At 69.1% G+C, this 7,588-nt stretch overlaps 1 long non-coding RNA gene across 1 annotated transcript; it reads left to right on the top strand.

Annotated features, from left to right (window-relative positions):
• Positions 1 to 2,753: 2,753 nt before the first annotated feature.
• LOC137461395 (uncharacterized) lies at positions 2,754 to 7,451 on the top strand. Its single transcript, XR_010993366.1, has 3 exons — positions 2,754 to 2,807; positions 3,127 to 3,221; positions 7,254 to 7,451. It is a non-coding gene; the product is annotated as an uncharacterized lncRNA (long non-coding RNA).
• The last annotated feature ends 137 nt before the right edge of the window (positions 7,452 to 7,588 follow it).

Below are 7,588 nucleotides of genomic sequence, written 5' to 3'. Positions count from 1 at the left end.
GGGAGGCTGGGAGTGGGGGTGGTGCCCCCCCGTGCCAGCTGTGCCAGCCTGGCACCGCCCCCCCCCAGCCTCCTCCCCTGCCCATAGCCACAGGCAGAGCCTGGAGCCCCCCCCGGGGTTGGCTTCATTTGGGGCTGGGGGGGCTGGAAATGGGGCTGGGGGGGCTCCAAATGGGTCTGGAGGACGGGGTGTGGAGGAGGGTGGTGCCCCCCTGTGCCAGCTGTGCCAGCCTGGCACCGCCCCCCCCCCGGCATGCTCCCTGCCCATAGCCACAGGCAGAGCCTGGAGCCCCCCCCCGGGGTTGGCTTCATTTGGGTCTGGGGGGTTCCAAATGGGTCTGGGGGGCTCCAAATGGGGCTGAGGGCTTCCAAATGGGGCTGGGAAGGGGTGGGAGTGAGGGTGGTGCCCCCCCTGTGCCAGCTGTGCCAGCCTGGCACCCGCCCCCCCCAGCCTGCTCCCTGCCCATAGCCACAGGCAGAGCCTGGAGCCCCCCCCCGGGGTTGGCTTCATTTGGGGCTGGGGGGGGCTGGAAATGGGGCTGGGGGGGCTCTAAATGGGGCTGGGGGGAGCTGGGGGGCACTGGGAGTGGGGGGTGGTGCCCCCCTGTGCCAGCTGTGCCAGCCTGGCACCAGCCCCCCCCAGCCTCCTCCCTGCCCATAGCCACAGGCAGAGCCTGGAGCCCCCCCCGGGGTTGGATTCATTTGGGTCTGGGGGGGCTGGAAATGGGGCTGGGGGTCTCCAAAAGGGTCTGGGGAGGGGGCTGGGGTCAGTGCCACCCCTCTCCAAGCGAGCCCTGTGCCAGCTGTGCCAGCCTGGCACCGCCCCCCCCAGCCTGCTCCCTGCCCCCCAGCCACAGGCAGAGCCTGGAGCCCCCCCCGGGGTTGGCTTAATTTGGGTCTGGGGGGGTTTCAAATGGGTCTGGGGGTTCCAAATGGGGCTGGGGGTGCGTGGGAGTGGGGGTGGTGCCCCCCTGTGCCAGCTGTGCCAGCCTGGCACCGCCCCCCCCCCAGGCTGCTCCCTGCCCACAGCCACAGGCAGAGCCTGGAGCCCCCCCCCGGGGTTGGATTCATTTGGGGCTGGGGGGGTTGGGAAATGGGGCTGGGGGGTCTCCAAATGGATCTGGGGAGGGGGCTGGGGTCAGTGCCACCCTCTCCAAGCGAGCCCTGTGCCAGCTGTGCCAGCCTGGCACCAGCCCCCAGCCTCCTCCCTGCCCATAGCCACAGGCAGAGCCTGGAGCCCCCCCCGGGGGTTGGCTTCATTTGGGGCTGGGGGGGCTCTAAATGGGGCTGGGGGGGAGCTGGGGGGGGACTGGGAGTGGGGGTGGTGCCCCCCCTGTGCCAGCTGTGCCAGCCTGGCACCAGCCCCCCCCCAAGCCTGCTCCCTGCCCCCCCAGCCACAGGCAGAGCCTGGAGACCCCCCCTGGGGTTGGCTTCATTTGGGGCTGGGGGGGCTGGAAATGGGGGCTGGGGGGTTCCAAATGGGGCTGGGAGTGTTCTAAGTGGGGCTGGGGGAGAGTGGGAGTGAGGGTGGTGCCCCCCTGTGCCAGCTGTGCCAGCCTGGCACCCGCCCCCCCCCCGCCTCCTCCCTGCCCATAGCCACAGGCAGAGCCTGGAGCCCCCCCCGGGGTTGGCTTCATTTGGGGCTGGGGGGGGTTGGAAATGGGTCTGGGGGCTTCCAAATGGGGCTGGGGGCTTCCAAATGGGGCTGGGGGTGGGTGGGAGCGAGGGTGGTGCCCCCCTGTGCCAGCTGTGCCAGCCTGGCACCGCCCCCCCCCCCCAGCCTCCTCCCTGCCCATAGCCACAGGCAGAGCCTGGAGCCCCCCCCTGGGGTTGGCTTCATTTGGGGCTGGGGGGGGCTGGGAAATGGGGCTGGGGGGGCTCTAAATGGGGCTGGGGGGAGCTGGGGGGGACTGGGAGTGGGGGTGGTGCCCTCCTGTGCCAGCTGTGCCAGCCTGGCACTGCCCCCCCCCAGCCTGCTCCCTGCTCCCCCAGCCACAGGCAGAGCCTGGAGCCCCCCCTGGGGTTGGCTTCATTTGGGGCTGGAGGGTTCCAAATGGGGCTGGAGGGCTCCAAATGGGTCTGGGGGCTTCGAAATGGGGCTGGGGGTGGGTGGGAGTGGGGGTGGTGCCCCCCTGTGCCAGCTGTGCCAGCCTGGCACCCCGCCCCCCCCAGCCTGCTCCCTGCCCATAGCCACAGGCAGAGCCTGGAGCCCCCCCCCGGGGTTGGCTTCATTTGGGGCTGGGGGGGCTGGAATTGGGTCTGGGGGGGCTCTAAATGGGGCTGGGGGAAGCTGGGGGGGACTGGGAGTGGGGGTGCTGCTCCCCTGTGCCAGCTGTGCCAGCCTGGCACTGCCCCCCCCAGCCTGCTCCCTGCCCATAGCCACAGGCAGAGCCTGGAGCCCCCCCCGGGGGTTGGCTTCATTTTGGGCTGGGGGGGCTCCAAATGGGTCTGGGGGTCCCAAATGGGTCTGGGGGGGGCTGGGAGGGGGGGGTGGCCGCCCCCTTGGCACCTCAGCTGGCACCGTGCCAGGCTGCCCTGGGCCCCTTGGGTGCCCTTTTGCATCCCCTCCCCCCGCTCCCCGCAGCCTCAGTTGGGGCTGGTGGGGGGGGCGGAGCTGGGAGGGGGCGGAGCTGGGAGGGGGGGCGGAGCGGGGAGGGAGGGAGGCAGGCGGGTGGGCGGGGCCTAGGAGCCGCTGGCAGCCTGCAGCCGGGCGAGGCCCCGCCCCCCAGGAGTGACATCATCAGCGCCGCGCCGCGTGACGTCAGCAGGAAGCGACCCGGAGGCGCCCGCGCCCGGGGGCCGGCTCCGGTCAGTGCCCAGGGGGCGGCGCCGCGCGGAGGGGAGGGGCTGGGGTCTCAGGAGGGGTTGGGGAGGGGGCGGAGGGGCCCAGGGTGGGGCAGGGGCTCCCGGTTTGGGGTCTGGGGCTCCCAGTTTGGGGTCTGGGGCTCCCAGTTTGGGGTCTGGGGCTCCCAGTTTGACCTCCCAGTCCCTCCCAGTGCAGCCCTCAGCCCCTCCAGGCCTTGCAGAGCTGGGGGCTGAGACCCTGCTGGAGGGGGGAGGGGTCCCCTACTGGTCTGAACTGGTCTGAACTGGTCTGAACTGGTCTGAGCTGGTCTGTGGTGCTCAGGGGCCCAGCCATGAGCAGCGAGCTGGACATCTTCGTGGGCAACACCACCCTGATCGATGAGGAGGTTTATCAGCTCTGGCTGGATGGACACTCAGGTGGGGCAGGGGCGGCCTGGGGGCAGCTCCATGGCCTCCAGCCCTCCCTGTCTCCCCCTCCCAGGGTCCCCCTGCTGGCCTCCTGCTGGCCTCCTGGTGGCCTCTGTCCTTCCCTGCCCTCCTCCCATGGTGTCTCCATGGTCTCCTGGTGGCCTCCATCCCTCCCTGTCCCCCTCCCATGATGTCCCCAACCCTCCCTGTCCTTCTCCCCATGGCTTCCAGGTGGCTTCCAGGTGGCCTCTGTCCCCTCCCTGTCCCTCTCCCATGGCCTCCTGGTGGCCTCCATCCCTCCCTGTCCCCCTCGAATGGCCTCTTGGTGGCTTCCTGGTGGCCTCTGTCCCTCTCCCCTGGCCTCCAGGTGATCTCCATCCCTCCCTGTCCCACTCCCATGGCCTCTTGGTGGCTTCCTGGTGGCTTCCTGGTGGCCTCCATCCCTCCCTGTCCCCCCTCCCTATGATGTCTCCATCCCTCCCCTGTCCCACTCCCATGGTCCCCTGGTGGCCTCCTGCTGACCTCCATCCCTCCCTGTCCCCTTCCCATGATGTCTCCATCCCATCCTATCCCCCTCCCATGGCTTCCTGGTAGCCTCTGTCCCTCCCTGTCCCACTCCCATGGTGTCCCCATTGTCTCCAGGTGGCCTCCATCCCTCCCTGTCCCTCTCCCATGATGTCCCCAACTCTCCCTGTCCCTCTCCCATGGCCTCCAGGTGGCCTCCATCCCTCCCTGTCCCTCTCCCATGATGTCCCCAACTCTCCCTGTCCCTCTCCCATGGCCTCCAGGTGGCCTCCATCCCTCCCTGTCTCCCTCCCATGGTGTCCCCATGGCCTCCAGGTGATCTCCATCCCTCCCTGTCCCACTCCCATGGTCCCCTGGTTGCTTCCTGGTGGCCTCCATCCCTTCCTGTCCCCCTCCCATGATGTCCTCAACCCTCCCTGTCCCTCTCCCCTGGGCCTCCTGGTGGCTTCCTGGTGGCCTCCATCCCTCTCTGCCCTCCTCCCATGGTGTCCCCATGGTCTCCAGGTGGCCTCCAGCCCTCCCTGTCCCACTCCCATGGTCCCCTGCTGGCCTCCTGCTGACCTCCATCCCTCCCTGTCCACCTCCCATGGCCTCCTGGTGGCTTCCTGGTGGCCTCTGTCCCTCCCTGTCCCACTCCCATGGTGTCCCCATGGCCTCCAGGTGGCCTCCATCCCTCCCTGTCCCACTCCCATGGCCTCCTGGTGGCTTCCTGGTGGCTTCTATCCCTCCCTGTCCCCCTCCCCATGGTCCCCTGGTTGCTTCCTGGTGGCCTCCACCCCTCCCTGTCCCCCTCCAATGGCCTCTTGGTGGCTTCCTGGTGGCCTCCAGCCCTCCCTGGCCCCCTCCCATGGTGTCCCCCAACCCTTCCTGTCCCTCTCCTTGGCCTCCTGGTTGCTTCCTGCTGCCCTCCCCTCCCTCCCTGTCCCCCTCCCATGATGTCCCCAACCCTCCCTGTCCCACTCCCATGGTCTCCAGGTGGCTTTCCTGGTGGCTTCTCTCCCTCCCTGTGCGACTCACATGGCCTCCAGGTGGCCTCCATCCCTCCCTGTCTCCCTCCCATGGTCCCCTGGTGGCTTCCTGGTGGCCTCCATCCCTCCCTGTCCCCCTTCCCATGATGTCCCCAACCCTCCCTGTCCCTCTCCCATGGCCTTCTGGTGGCCTCCTGGTGGCCTCCATCCCTCCCTGTCCCCCCTCCCATGGTGTCCCCAACTCTCCCTGCCCCCCCTCCCATGCTCTCCTGCTGCCCCTCCCTCCCTCCCCTGCCCCCCTCCCCATGGCTCCTGCTGCCCTCCATCCCTCCCTATCCCCCTCCCCATGGCTTCCTGGTGGCCTCCACCCCTCCCTGTCCACCTCCCATGGTCTCTTGGTGGCCTCCTGGTGGCCTCCATCCCTCCCTGTCCTCCTCCCATGGTGTCCCCAACCCTCCCTGTCCCTCTCCCATGGCCTCCTGGTGGCCTCCATCCCTCCCTGTCTCCCTCCCATGATGTCTCCATGGCCTCCAGGTGGCCTCCATCCCTCCCTGTCCCCACTCCCCTGGCCTCCTGGTGGCCTCCAGGGTGGCCTCCACCCCTCCCTGTCCCCCTTCAATGGCCTCTTGGTGGCTTCCTGGTGGCCTCTGTCCCTCCCTGTCCCTCTCCCATGGCCTCCTGCTGGCCTCCATCCCTCCCTGTCCCCCCTCCCATGATGTCTCCATCCCTTCCTGTCCCACTCCCATGGTGTCCCCATGGCCTCCTGGTGGCTTCCTGGTGGCCTCTGTCCCTCCTTGTCCCCCTCCCATGGCCTCCAGGTGGCCTCCATCCCTCCCTGCCCTCCTCCCATGGTGTCCCCATGGCCTCCAGGTGCCCTCCAGCCCTCCCTGCCCCCCCTCCCATGGTCCCTGGTTGCTTCCTGGTGGTCTCCATCTCTCTCTGCCCTCCTCCCATGGTGTCCCCATGGTGTCCAGGTAGCCTCCAGCCCTCCCTGTCCCTCTCCCCCTGGCCTCCTGGTGGCCTCCTGGTGGCCTCCATCTATCCCTGTCCCCCTCCCATGATGTCCCCAACCCTTCCTGTCCCCTCTCCCCTGGCCTCCTGGTGGCTTCCTGGTGGCCTCCATCCCTCCCTGCCCTCCTCCCATGGTGTCCCCATGGCCTCCAGGTGGCCTCCATCCGTCCCTGTCTCCCTCCCATGATGTCTCCATGGCCTCCAAGTGGCCTCCACCCCTTCCTGTCCCACTCCAATGGCCTCTTGGTGGCTTCCTGGTGGCCTCTGTCCCTCCCTGTCCCTCTCCCCTGGCCTCCAGGTGGCCTCCATCCCTTCCTGTCTCCCTCCCATGGCCTCCTGGTGGCTTCCTGGTGGCTTCCATCCCTCCCTGCCCCCCTCCCATGATGTCTCCATGGCCTCCAGGTGGCCTCCATCCCTCCCTGTCCACCTCCCATGGCCTCCTGGTGGCTTCCTGGTGGCCTCCTGGTGGTCTCTGTCCCTCCCTGTCCCCCTCCCATGGCCTCCAGGTGCCCTCCAGCCCTCCCTGCCCTCCCTCCCATGGTCCCTGGTTGCTTCCTGGTGGTCTCCCATCTCTCTCTGCCCTCCTCCCATGGTGTCCCCATGGTCTCCAGGTAGCCTCCAGCCCTCCCTGTCCCTCTCCCCCTGGCCTCCTGGTGGCCTCCTGGTGGCCTCCATCCCTCCCTGTCCCCCTCCCCATGATGTCCCCAACCCTTCCTGTCCCTCTCCCTTGGCCTCCTGGTTGCTTCCTGGTGGGCTCCATCCCTCCCTGCCCCCCTCCCATGGCCTCCTGCTGCCCTCCCTCCCTCCCTGCCCCCTCCCCATGCTCTCCTGCTGCCCTCCCTCCCTCCCTGCCCCCCCTCCCCATGCTCTCCTGCTGCCCTCCATCCCTCCCTATCCCCCTCCCCATGGCTTCCTGGTGGCCTCCACCCCTCCCTGTCCACCTCCCATGGTCTCTTGGTGGCCTCCTAGTGGCCTCCATCCCTCCCTGCCCTCCTCCCATGGTGTCCCCAACCCTCCCTGTCCCTCTCCCATGGCCTCCAGGTGGCCTCCATCCCTTCCTGTCCCACTCCCATGGCCTCCTGGTGGCTTCCTGGTGGCTTCTATCCCTCCCCTGTCCCCTTCCCATGGTCCCCTGGTTGCTTCCTGGTGGCCTCCACCCCTTCCTGTCCCACTCCAATGGCCTCTTGGTGGCTTCCTGGTGGCCTCTGTCCCTCCCTGTCCCTCTCCCATGGCCTCCAGGTGGCCTCCATCCCTTCCTGTCTCCCTCCCATGGCCTCCTGGTGGCTTCCTGGTGGCTTCCATCCCTCCCTGCCCCCCTCCCATGGTGTCCCCATGGCCTCCAGGTGATCTCCATCCCTCCCTGTGCTACCTCCCATGGCCTCCAGGTGGCTTCCAGGTGGCCTCTGTCCCTCCCTGTCCCTCTCCCATGGCCTGCAGGTGATCTCCATCCCTCCCTGCCCCCTCCCCATGCTCTCCTGCTGCCCCCCTCCCTGCCTGCCGGCGCTGAGGCCGCTGCTGCTCTCTGTCGCCCCCCCAGTGGCGGAGGCGGTGGCGCGGCGGCTGCGGGGGGGGGGTGCTGGAGCGCTCGGGCACCCTCCCTGGGGGTGCTGCAGTCGGACACCAGAGACCACTTCCGGACCTTCCAGATGCTGGAGCGGCTGCTCCACGCCCCCCCCCCGCCTGCTCCAGCAGCTCCTCTTCCAGATCCCCCCCTCCAGGCAGGCCATGCTGGTCCAGAGGTGACTGGGGGGGGTGGGAGGGGACTGGGAGGGACTGGGAGAGACTGGGGGGGACTGGGAGGGGTTGGGAGGGACTGGGAGGGACTGGGGGGGGACTGGGGGGGACTGGGAGGGGTTGGGAGGGGTTGGAAGG

This window comes from Melanerpes formicivorus, unplaced genomic scaffold (assembly GCF_026170545.1).
Source record: "Melanerpes formicivorus ecotype bairdi unplaced genomic scaffold, bMelFor1.0.p_v2 SCAF_2023, whole genome shotgun sequence".
Classification (NCBI taxonomy): Eukaryota; Metazoa; Chordata; class Aves; order Piciformes; family Picidae; genus Melanerpes; species Melanerpes formicivorus.
Note: the sequence above shows the minus strand (reverse complement) of the source record. Positions and strands in the feature narration are given on the sequence as shown.